Source organism: Humulus lupulus, chromosome 9 (genome assembly GCF_963169125.1).
Source record: "Humulus lupulus chromosome 9, drHumLupu1.1, whole genome shotgun sequence".
Taxonomy (NCBI): Eukaryota; Viridiplantae; Streptophyta; class Magnoliopsida; order Rosales; family Cannabaceae; genus Humulus; species Humulus lupulus.
Genome location: NC_084801.1, coordinates 168272113 through 168287290, shown reverse-complemented (window position 1 = coordinate 168287290; position 15178 = coordinate 168272113).

The following is a 15178-nucleotide window of genomic DNA, read 5'->3' as shown; positions in this document are numbered from 1 at the left end:
TGATACTTCCCCACGTTGGAGATATGAGTGGTCTCGGTCAGAAAGGTGCGTCTGGTCTCCTGGTGACAAAGGTGGAAAAACCCCGTACCATCTTGGTTGGGGTTAGACTTGAGGTCGAACAGATAATTGACCTCGTGAGGAGAAGGGGCTAGCCATTTCTTGAGCTTATAAAGGATATAGAGCGCGGCTAGCATTCTATACCCATTCGGGGTAATTTGAAAAGGGGCTACCCCAAAGTAGTTTACCACCCCTTGGAAAAATGTATGAAGAGGTAGGGTAGCACCCGCCTCGATGTGGTATCTCGACTAGACGCTATAAGCCCCCCCTGGCAGGTTGGCTCGCTGGTCGATGGAAGGTCTGACTAGGGTTATCCCCGTTAGATTGTACTTGTTTAAGTAATTGCCGATCATGCGGATTGTCACAGTACTTGGGGGTACCACATGCCACTCGACAGCCGGCTGGTCGGCATTGCGAGGACGGGCACGCCTCTGAACCTCAGTTTCAGGAGGGAATTCACCTCGACCACTGGTCGAGGGAGCATCAGCAGGAGGCTGACTTGGAGAGTAAGGGTTGCGTCTTTTTCTGGCCTTGGTTTTTGTTTTGGCCATTCTCTGAGTGGGAATTGGTGGAGGATTTGGTCTAGGACGTGAAAAGGGGATTTCTGGGATCAACGAAGAAGGATTCTCTTCGCCTTCGAGCAGTTGGGCCAAGAGTTCGTCTTCGATAGGTCTTTCTCCTCCCCAAGGGTCTTGCATATGAATTGCAAACAGACAATGGAGGAGATGAGACACAGTCCGCGAAGTAATGTAGGAGATTGGGATAACGTTGCTCGTGCCTAAATAACCAACAGCATCCTAGTCCAACACTAACTTCAACGTGGATATAGAAATAAAAAGGAGAGAGATGTTTTCTGAAAAGAACTTTTTCGACTCCTGAAGGGCGGGAAAAAATTTCGGTTTTTTCACCTAGCTTAAAGGTTGAATCTTTCATCAACCTATCGTCCCAAACCAGAGATCCTCACTATCAAACTATAGTCCTAACCAATACAAGGCATAAAAATGCACTTTTACCTAGCAATAGATGGCTTATACCAAGAAACTCTTAAAACCCTATTTAAGAACGCATAGGTCACAGAGTACAGAAATAGCATGCACGGCGTAGTAAAAATTTTAAAGAACGAAGTTCTTACCTGGGCGAAAATGGAGATTCTGAGGAAGATGGAAACTTGAATCGGAAGACCTACGGCAAGGCGTCGGACTGGTTTTCGAAGCTCTGAACACTGGTGCAAGTTCTTGAAGATTTTGGCAAAAGTGACGGGTAAAGATTTTTTGAAAAAGAAGAAAGGCTACTTATAGAGATCGAAGGGACAGCCAAAAGGCAGTAATCATCACTTACCACTTTCGAAACGTGGGGAAGTGGACAAGCCGTCAGATTTCCTTTTTGGAAACCGAAAAGACTTGATTAGACATAATTATGTCACGGTTTTCGAAAATGCACGGGGACTTTAACAAGCATGGGAAGGTGAACGGTTGTTCCCTTAAGTTTCTTTATTGCTGGTCGCACTAAACAAACTTGGGGGGCAAATGTTATCCCGAAAATTAGAAGTGAATGACATGGCAGGAATTAATTGCACGTGGTTGACACCTGGAAAAACATGTGTTCGACTATCGACCAGGAAGATATTCGGCATTATGCGATCGGTTTCTTCATACGACCAGCCTGGTCGTATGCACGTAATACGCAAAAGATATCTTAGGCAGTTATGATGGAATCTGAAATTCTCTCCCATGATTTCCTGAGTATCCGATTGTTTAGGAAATAATATCTGTAACAAATCAATGTAAATCTTCCTTGAGCTTATAAATAGAGGAAGAAGGCTCGGGGAAGAGGATCCGATCTTTTTTTTCTTTTCTGACTTCTAAATCGCTTGAGATTAGAGTTATCATATCACTCATATTGTATTATTCTTCAGAGGTTGGTGAAACTCATTGAACCCTAGTTCTTTGATCACTCCTTTGGATCTCACATCAATAACAATCTAAGTGGACGTAGGTTATTACCAGATCCTGGGGCCGAACCACTATAAAATATCGTGTTCTTATTATTTTCGTCATCACGTTCTTTTCAACGCATTCATCCACGTCTAGCGTATTTTGACTCTGTGTCAGTTGCCCAAAATCAAGGTCAACAGGTTGTCTCCTGAGGGTCGAGACGTTGAGGGTGTAGCCAAGGTCGAGGCTGAGTTAACATTCGTCGTTGTAGTTATAATAGGCTGAGGGGTCAGTTTTAAGGCTGACCTTGCCTCCTTTACATTGACGAATCGTTGAGCCCTTTTGTTGAACTCGGTTATGATCCTTACAGGTTTCCTATGTATATCATCCCAAAGGGGACTTCCTAGCAATATCCCAGCTTGTACTACCATAAGATGACCACTGTCATCAACATTACGGGCTCATGCCACCTCAATGTTAAACCTTGCCAGGTAGCTTTTTAATGACTCTACCGGCTGCTGTGTAACATTATTGAAGGATGAGGTTTCAGATTTGACGCCTACCATGGCCTTAAATTATTTCTTGAACTCTTTTGCTAATTGTTCCCAAGATGAGATCAAATGCCTTCAGAACTTTTCGAACTAGTTTTTTGCTGGTCTCGTCATAGTGGTTGGAAATAGCATGCACCTGAGCTCATAACCAACGTTGCTAGCGTGCATGATTGTGTTAAACATGCTCAGATGGCTGTACGAGTCTGAGTTCCCATCAAAAGGAGCCACGTGGGGTATCTTGAATACGTAAGGAAACAGAGTATTCGATATGTACAAAATAAAAGGCTCGAGATTCTCATTGGAGTCGTTTGCCTTGTCCTTACTCCTTTCATCTTGAAGGAGTCGGAATGCTCTTTCAAGCTAGTTAATTCTTTCCTGGACCAATTCCACCAGAGGTTGAGCTTGCGCTTGGGGCAACTGGTTATTTTTTGTGAAAACCCCAGCTCCCTGTCCCAGTACAAGGTTATATTGATTCCCATATACTGGCTGCATGGGCTCTTTTAGGCTATTCAGATGTGCCCATAAATCTGGGTTTGAAGGGTTAGCCTGCCTTAGTTTTGATTCAAATGATCTCAAAGATCAGGGTTGTTGTTCTCGCAATTCCAAATATTCTTGGGTTCAGTATTACATACACTCACTGACTTACTAAGATCCAAAATTCCACTCATAAAACTAACATTTCTTTCTGGCTGTGTGGCTCGATGGTTGCGAGGTGGATCTTCCACTAGCCCTCTCACTCCAATTGTTTGTGACCTCGACATGTGACTATCTGCTGGCTAGGATGCTCTATGTCCTCGGGGAGCCTCTCGCTCGCCCCCATGTTTAGGTCAAGCTCTGTAGTTCCTGTCTCGGCTGCCACTTTGAGAAGGTCTTTGAGGTTCCCACTCTTTTGTCTAGTTCCTATTCAGAGCTGGCTGGGGTGCCTCTCGAATCGAAGATGGGTGCCTTATTGGAGACCGAGGACACCTTATAGGTAACGGTGGGGGCCTTCCATTGTTGGGCCTAGAAGGTCCAGAATTGGCTCGGGTTGGCTTCGGGTTATTCCTAACAGGCTCGAGGTTAGTGTTCGGAGCCGCTAAGGGAGCTCGGTTATTCCCCATTCCCACAGTTACACTCACCGTAGGATTACCAGCAGTAGTAGTTTGAGTATTCCTCAGAGGGAGATTGTTGCCGGTGTTTGCCTTGGGCCTTGGCTGGGTCTGCTGGGCCCTTTGTTTGACCATTCTGCCGGTCGTATTCCAGCGGGGACGCCCTTTGGTCCTCTGAGGAGGTGTCTGGGCCTTGGCGGCTTGCCTGGCCGATTCTTCATTACGCTGTGTGGCTTCGGCCAACTGTTGGTGCAGTTTGAGATTCTCCAATTCTACAATGCTGTACCTCTTGGGTTTATAATAGAGATCCTCATCGGGCCTGGGGGTTTGATCAGGTGGCCCCTTGGAGTCGGATGATGCGCTTCCCTCATCCGGGCCCTGATCTGTCACAGGTTGCATCCTAGGCCTTCGTGGATTGTTCGTGGCAGCCATTGATGCCATGCAAGAGATTTTTTATTAAAAAATACAGATATTTGCTTAATGCTCACAATGAAAGCACCAAACTGTTGACACCGTTTTCATCAACTTAATTATGAAGAGCACTTAACAATATTCCAGAAAAAAAATATAAGAACTCCAGAACTTTTTACATGGTTTAGGAGTTAAAATCTGCCTAGTCCACGAGTCAGTATTATTGATCTTGATTGTAACTCCCTACTACTCAGGGACCGTTACACTGTGTATTTTAAATAGTGCTAAACTCGCTAAACGAGTCATTTGGCCATAACCGTGTAACTAAACATGATTAACAGTTTAGGGTTAAAATTTTTTGGTCAAAGGTACCATCGTTTCATTAAAATGTTTATTTCATACATGGGATCCCAAAATATATTTAAAATGTTAATTACAATGAAAAAGTTACAACCTACCGACCTAAGCAGCAAAATAGGGTTTAACCCTAGTTCCTCTTTAACCCTCGGCCGTGGTGGTCGAGCAGCCGCATACGTACACATCGTCACCTAAGCTCTCCAACTCAAGGATGGTTCAACTTTCTTTTCTCTTTACCTACACCATGTAGCACCCGTGAGCCAAGGCTTACCAAGAAAACTTAAACACAATCATAAGCAGTTAATAACGTGCTACCAAATCATAATAAGCATGCCTGGTAGTTATAACCCTACTCATGCATGCATACCATCCATATAAATGACTACAACGTCATATGGGCCAATAGCCTAAGATAAACGATCAATGAATCATATCGGGGTCCAATGCCCAAATTACATGATTAAATCATACCGAGGTTCCACGCCCTAGGATATGGGAGTGATAAGTCACCCCGGGGCCCTTTGCCCTATCCTCTATATAACCAGCCTTGGAGCTGGCCCAGCGTACCTGGCGCTGAGTTCCACGACCAATAGGCCCGTCAAGCGTATATCACGCTCCTGAGTAGGCATAACCATACCGACTAGCGCCCAACGCGCTATTGCCATCCTTAACTCATAAGTCAATGCTTTTCGACCAGCACTCAATGTGGTAAGGCCGTCCTTGACTAATAAGTCAATGCTTTACGACTAGCACTCAATGTGCTAAGGCCGTCCTTGACTAATAAGTCAATGCTTTACAACCATCACTCAATATGCTAAGGTCATCATTGACTAATAAGTCAATGCTTTACGACCAGCACTCAACGTGCTAAGGCCTTCCTTGACTAATAAGTCAATGTTTTACGACCAGCACTCAATGCGCTAAGGCCGTTTTTGACTAATAAGTCAATCCTGGGGCCCAACCCTAGGATATGGGACTAATAAGTCACCCCAGGGCCCATTGCCTTATCCTCTCTATAACCAACCTTGGAGCTAGCCCAGCGTACCTGGCGCTGCATTTTCCACGACCATTGGGTCAGACAAGCGTATGATGCGCTTCCGATTAGCCTAACCAAAATGACCAGCGCTCAGCGCACTATTACCGTCCTTGGCTCATAATTCAAGCCTTTCTCAATAAGATAATGCAAACAGGCATAAATCATATATCAGATATCCAAAAACAAAGCATTCATCATGCTTAATCAACCATCACAGGCATAATCATAATCATGCACATTCTCAGGCGTTCATGCCCTATTCATATTACTGTTCAATAATTCGGGCCAAGCCATAATCAAATGTATCACATTCTGGGTACAGTTTTCTTACCTTTGGTCCAAGCCATAATCACATGTATCACATATTGGATGTAGTTTTCCAAGTACAAGTTACAAATGAATGACCCTCGAGCACGATCCCGGTTCTAAGCCCCTAACGATAACCTAGTCACAACCATAATATAAAATCTCGTCAATAATGAGTAAGCACAGGCTTCCGGACCGAGTCCTAGCCTCCATGACATCGAATCTTACTAAACCAGGTAGTAGGATCGATCTCAAGCCCTTAGGTTTGAGTTCCCATCATTAAATACCCATTTTGGCTAAAAATCCCCGTAAGCGTCACGACCCCAAGCCTCTGAGCTGCGGCCCGCCCAAGACAGAGGCCCAGCCTCTTTTTTGCTTGCACCCCGTGCCACAGTGTGCCTACCAAGCGCCGCAGCCCAAATTGCCCAATAGCCAGGTGCTACCCCTTCGTCAAGCCTGAGCCGCGGCGCCCAAGAACAGGGTCGCAGCCCGACCTGGAACCCATCCATTTCCTCTGTCTTTCTCATTTCAAAACCCTCCATAAATCTATCCAAACATATCCAAACCCCAAAAACAAAGTTCCTAATCAACTCCATGGCCTAAAACCATCAAAACCCAAGTTCCAAACAATTCAAAAACTCATCAAAATGTAAAATCCAATCAAAGCTTAAAATCTCAAAAACTTAAAACTTAAAGCTTAGATTACCTCCAATTAAGTTGTTTTCCAGCTAATCCTTCAACTATCAAGCTTATAATATTCCCTAGAATAGTTATGACTCTAAACTTGTTTGAATCCGAGTCCTAAAACTTGAGTTTCCTTCGAAAATGCTATCAAAAGCCAAAAAGAGAACGGGAGAGAAAGATAACTAAGCGTTCTTTTTATTTATTTTGTTAGATTACTTCGAGCTTAAGTAACCTCAAGTAAAACCCAAGGCTTGGGGTCCCAAAAACACCCCCGAGGGTAAAATAGTCAAAATCCCCAAAATTCCTTCCTGATCTCACTAACTCCAAATATATCCTCAAATATTTATTCCCATTACCCAATAACCCGGTAATGTATTAAATACCCAATAAACCTCTTGACTCACACCGAGCCAAGTATGGGTCCTGTTGTGACTTTCCCACTAGCTTGCTCCCTAGGATCGTCTCGTGCCGAGTAACCCAAATACATCCACATAATGATGTGGTCCCACACATATATCACATATATGCCAAATATACCCATAACGAGCCAAATTGCGAAAATTTCCTTTTTAATCAAAAATGGGCCCACATGCATATTTAATACACCTAAACATGCATATCAAGTCATATTATAATATAACTCACATAATCATATAATGATACACATATATACATCACATAATTTCCATAATTTTCCATCCTGGCTCCCTAGTCAAAGCCCTAAGCCTTATTAGGTAATTTGGGACGTTATATTGATACTCTCTCAAAGCTTTTTCAGAAAGAAATTTGGCAGAGTATTCTCAGTACAATTTTGTGCCTGAGTACAAGTGAAATTCCCCAGGCTATTTATAGGCCTGGTATATAGAGTATCTACCCCTTATTTTGGGAAGTTGCCAACAATCATTCAAATTATGAAATAAATGCAAATAAATACATTAATTACATAATATCCCATGATATTTGAGATTTAATATCTTATAGCAACAAATCCCTTAGGAATAGGGATTTCCTAAAATTTTCATGTGTAAAATGCGTTCCTAAATTTTATCGGAAAGTGGATGTGCTTTCGAGATCGAACAAGACTCTGAGCTCATTATTCCAGTCAACCTTCTCCTCACCTAGTGGTTTCGTCGAACTCATTCTTTGGGAACTAATACCTTGGAGCCTGAAACTAAGACTCAAACAATACACTCATGCTTAGGCATTGATAACTGATAGCGGATCTGGAATCATGTCAATTTATACAAGTGTACTGCCAACACTTGTTATTTTTTGAGCCTACATTTCGAGGCTATTTATTCATTCTCAAAATTTGGGTGTAACAACCGCCTTTTTCGTTATCAATCTAATATAAGAACTTGACAGGAATTAGAAGAAAATGACATGGAGATTTTATGTGATTCAGGATATAAAAGAGCCCTAGTCCATGAGTTTTTGATATTAGTGAGTTAGAAGCTTGTTTGAGCAAGCTTCAATGGAGTCTCAGGCAGTGTATATATTGCTATAACCAACCCAAATTCTGAACCCTTACAAGGAGACTCCTGTAACATCCCACGTCACTAAGGTTGCTTCCTGGAATGACGACTCACCCTACAAACCAACACGAGTCTTTCCAGTGTGCTTTGTCATCACTCGCACGCTTCTTGGGAAAACATCTCAAGAGGTCACCCATCATGAGACTACTCCAGGTCAAGCACGCTTAACTTTGGATTTCTCAAGTGATGGGCTTCCGAAAAGAAGATGAATCTTGTTGGCATAGGTAGTACCCATCAATCCATTTAAGCCCTCTTCAATTGTGTAGTCCCATACCTACACAGTATTGGAATCATCACACTTGACCTTCCCCAGGTAATGTGGGATTGCACATCTTTTACCCAGTCTTTCCCCCAAATCACGGGATTCTAATTGTCGCAATCACCTCCTTAGGGGCCCGTCGTCCCCATCGGCCACGCTTCCGGTTGGGTCAAGGCTCTGATACCATTTGTAACGCCCCACGTCACTATGGTTGCTTCCTAGAATGACGACTGGCCCTACAAAACAACACGAGTCTTTCTAGCGTGATTTTTCCTCACTCACACGCTTCCTGGGAAAACTTCCTAAGAGGTCACAACCACCTACATTTCGAGGCTACATTTTTCGAGCCTACATTTCGAGGCTATTTTTTCATCCTCAAAATTTAGGGGTAACAACTGCTTTTTTTGTTGTCAACCTAATATAAGAACTTAACAGGAATTAGAAGAAAATGACACAAAGATTTTACGTGGTTCAGGCTATAAAAGAGCCCTAGTCCACAAGTCTTTGATATTGGTTAGTTAGAAGCTTGTTTGAGCAAGCTTCAATGGAGTCTTAGGAAGCGTATATATTGCTCTAAGTTTACAATACTTTCACTTCCCAAAATCCTGAACCCTTTATAAGGAGACTCCTGTAACACCCCACATCACTATGATTACTTCCTAGAATGACGACTCGTCCTACAAACCAATACGAGTCTTTCTGGTGTGTTTTGTCCTCACTCGCCGCTTCCTGGGAAAACTTCCCAGGAGGTCACCCATCATGAGACTACTCTAGGTCAAGCACGCTTAACTTTGAAGTTCTCAAGTGATGGGCTAACGAAAAGAAGATGCATCTTGTTGGCATAGGTAGTACCCATCAATCCATTTAAGCCTTCTTCAACTGTGTAGTCCCATACCTACACAGTCTTAGAATCATCACACTTGACCTTCCCCAGGTGATGTGGGATTGCACATCTTTTACCCGGTCTTTCCCCTTGTGGATCACGGGATTTTGACTGTCACAATCACCCCCTTAAGGATCCGACGTCCCTGTCAGCCACACTTTCAGCTGGGTTAAGGCTCAAATACTATTTGTAACACCCTACGTCACTATGGATGCTTCCTGAAATGACGAGTGGCCCTACAAACCAACACGAGTCTATCAGAATCTCATGCTCCCTAGTACAATGTGCAGGTAAAGCATTTACATTCTATTTAAGCAGTTAAGCACATAACTACAAAAAATAGTTACCATTCCCTGAGTGAAGCTATCTTCAGTAATGAGTGTACATGCCCAGCTTGTCTTCAAGAACCATAAAACTTGGCTCGCTTTGATACCAAGTTGTAACGCCCTAAACTTCAGGGACCGTTACAGTGTGCCTTCTAAATAGTGCTAAACTCGCTAATCGAGTCATTTGGCCAAAATCGTGTAACTAAGTATGATTAGCGGTTTAGGGATTAAATTTTTTGGATAAGATATAACGTTTCATTAGAACGTTTAATATATGTATTGGGATCCCAAAATTATAATTTCAGAGTCTACTACGAGAAAATATTTACAACAGGCCGATCTACGCGGCAAAACAAGGTTTAACCCTAGTTCCTCTTTAAACCTCAGCCGTGGTGGTCGAGCAGCTGCATATGTACACCTCATCACCTAAGCTCTCCAACTCAAGGATGGTCCAGCTTCCTTTTGCCTTTAATTGCACCACATATCACCCGTGAGCCGAAGCCTAGCAAGAAAACTTAATATGCTCATGAACAGTTATAACATGTCATCGAATTATAAGGCACACGCCTAGCAGATATAGCCCTATTCCAGCAGGCAACAGATCCACATAATGTTGAGTATAACACATCACCCAATGATCATAATAGTCATCCACTTTTAGCCCCAATATAGAAACGCAATGTTGAGTATAATACAGCAACCAATGATCATAATAATCATCCAGGACTCTTAGTCCAAACAAATAGGAGACAGTCGCAAAAGTCACAAAAGTGGATTCAGCCCCCCTCCAGCCATGTGACGATAAGGTCACCAGGGCTTAACAGATAAGTAAACCTTCCATAGCTTAAACAGGATAGGTGCATGGTGATTATTCACCAACATAACCATCCTCATGACCATAGAGTCATAACCTTCCTCATGACCATAGAGTCATAACCTTGGAACATCGTTCCCTAGCCGTGTGGCAAGCCGTCACCTGGGCCCTAGGCCCCGGCTCTAGTAACTAGTCTTAGAATAGACAAGCGCTTATAAGTTTCATTGACCTTAGGGTCGGTCCAGCATTAATACCCCATATGAGTCATTCAATGCTGATATCGATTAGATCTAATCTTCATTTGGCTCGGCGTTCATGACGCTATGCCACTTCTAACTCTTAGGTCAGTGTCCCTGACTAGTCAGTGCCATAAACAAGTAAGCATTGCCACCAAACATATATCACATATCCAATATCCGAATACAGGGTATTCAACATGCTTACTTAACAAATACTAGTACAATTAGGATCATGCATAAACACAGAGACTCAAGCTCTGAACAATATCATACCCAATATACAAAGCATGTCCTAATCACATGTTTCTTGTGCATTACATGCATCATATTTAACCACTTTACATTCCTCAACAATAATCATGCATGCCACATTTAATAATCCAACATGCATCAATAATAGCCATGCATTGCAGTTTTCTTACCTCCGGTTCGAGCGAGAATTAGAATAAGAACGACCCTTGAGAACGATCGATCCTTAATCCTTTAGCGGTCACCTAGTCATAACCAAATACAATTTCCAATTAATGAAAATCATCAAAGATAGGATCTCAACCTAAACCCCACTCTCGGGACCTCGAAACATGCCCACACAGTGAGTAGATTCGATCCCGGGCCTTAAGGATTGAAACCCCGAGCCAAAAACCCTTAAAAAACACCCAAAACAGGGTTCTGAAGGAACAGGGTAGCGCTACAGCGTTGCCCTCCTAGCGCCCCAGCGCTCCAAGCAGAACCAAAACCGCCCTTCACCCTGCAGGTAGCGCTGTAGCGCCCTACACTGGGCGCTATAGCGCTACCTTTAGCCAGCAAAATCCCAGAATTCTCTTCCTTCGATTCCACCATTTCTAACCCAATCCAAAAGATTCCAAACATCAAATTAAGTCCTAAATGAACCCAAATACCACCTCCACATGTCCTAGGGACCATAACCCCAAGAACCCTAGCCAAAACTCCAACCAATTCCCAATCTTCCAACCCAAAAACCAGATGGAGCTTAACTAAGAAAACAAAGCAAAATAAAGAGTTCTAATGGCTAAAAACTCACCTCAATCTCAGCTTAGCACCCTCTTCACTGGTGGAGCATAATCCTAACTTGGCAAAGCTTGGTTCCTTGGCTTAATTCCTCAAAAGAAGCTTGAAAATCCAAAGAGAAAATGGAGGAGAAAACTATTGGGAGAGAAGAGAAAGGAAGCTCTGTTTTCACCTCTTCTTTCCACAGCCTTAATGGCTTATATCAATCTCTTAGGGTGAAAAGACCTAAATGCCCTTAGGTCTAAAATAAAACCTTAACAGCTACCAAGGACAAAACCGTCCTTTCGCACCTATTTCGTTAATCATAATTAACACTCTCCAATTCCCGCTATTCTCAATATTCTCACATACCAATAATCCATATCCCATTACCCTTTAATTCCCGGTAATGCTCTAATCATTAAACTCACCCCGAGACTTAACCCGAGCCTCGAACTTAAACCCGTTATGACTAGACCGAACACTTGCATTTCATGACCGTCTCATGCTGAAAGGCTCGAGCAAATCCACATATAATGTGGTACCAATCATAACTCACCTACATGCACGAAAATACACAATTATGCCCTCAACGGGCCAAATTACCAAAATGCCCTTATAATTATAAATACACCCATATGTAGCGTTTATCATCATATCATAATATAATTCACAAAAACATGCATATGATCATTAAATAGCATCATAATTCAATTATGGCCCTCCCGGCCTCCTAATCAAGGTCCTAACACTTATTAGGAAATTCAGGGCATTACAGAAGTGGTTGCTCACGAATCCTCTAGCACTGTTCAGGTAGAGGGGGCAAATCTGCTTTAAGGAAATCGCGCTTTGCGTGTCTCGTCTTTCATTTATTCTTTGTATTGTACTTTTGTACTTCCATTCTTCAATTAAATATATTAATATATATGTTTCGTTCTTCTCCACTATATTATTTCTAATAATCTTAAAGCAGACTTCGACTCCTTAGAGAAAACGAACAGATGAAGGGCAGAAACCATTTTTCAATTTTTTTTGTGCTATTTAATCGGTGCTGATAATATTTTTATTATCTTTCTATGCTGCCAACTTTGTTTAGTATATATATATATATATATCTTGATTACTGAATAGTTGCAGCGATTCTCTGACAAGATTTTTTATCTCATATATGTATTGATATGAAAGTTTTGTATATATATGTTATATGCATTTTTTTCGATACTTTTATATTCTGTTGTATCCATATGGAATATATCATTTGTTTTATATGCATGAAACATATATATATATATGTCATATATATTTTAATGTATATTATAGAATTTTAAATATATATCATATATTTATGGTTTTGGCGTATTGTCTAATTTAAATATATATGCATATTGATGAAATGCTCCACACATTCTTATAATAAATGGGGAAATGTATATGCATATTCACTTACCTTAATTGGTATTGTCATTACAAATATTTATTTATTTATATATATATATATATATGTGGAAGTATACTATCAGCACCATAATTATGAACATATTATGTAGATTTATTTTTCTATATATAAATGATTTATGCATATTAATATATATATATATATTTATATGAGTACAATTGTATATGAATTTTACATACACATATGCGCATATTTTATATAATACATGCAATATGAACATTTTATATAGTAATATATATGTAAATACAAACAGAAAATTTGATAGTATCATGATAACAAGTGGCTTCAAAATCAATGAGTGTGACAAATGTGTTTATATTAAAAATACAAACGGTGGATATATTATTCTTTGTTTGTATGTAGATGTTATACTCATTGTTGGAACCAACCAACGAATGGTAAAATCTACCAAAGTTATGTTGAACTCAAGGTTGGACATGAAGGACATGAGACTAACTGATGTAATTTTAGGAATAAAGATTACAAGGACGCCAGTTGGACTTAGTTTGAGTCAGTCACACTATGTAGACAAGATTCTTGACAAATTTAGTAAAAATGATTCTGGTGTGTCCAGAACACCAATTGACATAAGTCATCATCTGTCCAAGAATAAATGTAACAGTGTCACTCAAGCAGAGTATGCTAGAGTGATAGGTAGTCTAATGTACTTGATGAGTTGTACAAGACCTGATATTGCCTACACTGTATGTACTTTAAGTCAATTCACGAGTAATCCTGAGATCCAGCTGTTCTTGAAGGATAAATTGACGCAAGCTGGATATCTGACATCCAAGACTCGAAAGGTACTAGTGGATATGTGTTCACTCTAGGTGGCACAACTGTTTCATGGAAATCCTCGAAATATACTGTAATCACTAGATCCGCGATGGAATCCGAGTTTGTAGCTCTGGATAAATGTAGTGAAGAAGCAGAATGACTGCGTAATTTCTTGGAGGATATTCCAGAATGGCCTAAACATGTGCCTGCAATATGCATATATTGTGATAACCAAACAACAATTGGCCGGGTACAAAATATTTTGTATAACGGTAAGTCTAGACACATACGTCGACGACATAATACCGTTAGACAACTGATCTCAACTGGAATTATCTCGATTGATTATGTAAATTCGAAAGATAACATTGCGGATCCGCTAACCAAAGGGTTAAACAAAGATCAAGTTGAAAAGACATCAGAAGGAATGAGACTTAAGCCCAAAGGAAATTAAGGTTGATTTAAAGGAACCCAGCCTAGTTGACTGGAGATCCCAAGATCTAGGTTTAATGGGACAACCTAGTTATTGAGACCGAGTAGGATCACTATGGGGGATTACCCCTACCCATTCCAATGGTGAAACAATGATGCCCGTTGTAAAAAAAAAGGTTAAGCTCAAGCTTTTAATGACCCTTACGCATCGGAGGTCCGAGTAGAGTAGTGCGGGATTACTCTTAGATAAGAGGTCACCTATGTGAGAGAGAAGTGGGGCCGCTTCGAAGGAGAATTGTGGGGGCTCGATTCTCTAAAACCTCTCACAGAACCAGGTAGATGTTCACAACCAAAATGAACCTAACCATGAGAACCAAAACTATGCTGGAAAGATATCTGTGTGAGATATATCATCGTTACAAACGACAGAACAATTCAAAGATATCGCATCTACTGATCAGTTAGTAAAGTAAATATATTCTCACAAGGGAAGGTTCAAAGGCTAACACCCACCTATCCTGCGCAGCTATCAATCAGAGAACTCTATCACCTTATTGCGTCGAGTCGTGTCGAGTCATTGTTTCTTAATGTCGATCAATTTCATTCATGTGGGGGATTGTTGGAAAAAAATTAAGTGAATGATAAATTGATACCTAAAATGGTAATGATTCAACAAATCACTTTGATTAAAAATGGGATTATCTTAATATTGTGTGATTTATTCTTATTGATTTTGGCAAATCACTTTGGTCAAAATTAAGATATCAGAATATTGTGTGATTAATTCTGTCAAAAAAATCACTTTGGGTAACAACTGATATTAATAGAATAAGTGTGATTAATTCTGATTGATTTTCATAAAATCACTTTGGATAACTGCTGTTATTACCAGAATAAGTGTGATTAATTCTGATTGATTTTCAGAAATTAAGATTCCAGATTTGTTGGATATTTGGACATTAATGCACTTGATTCTCACACATTCTTAACTTTCCATGAAGCCTATAAAAGGAGGATTCTCATCT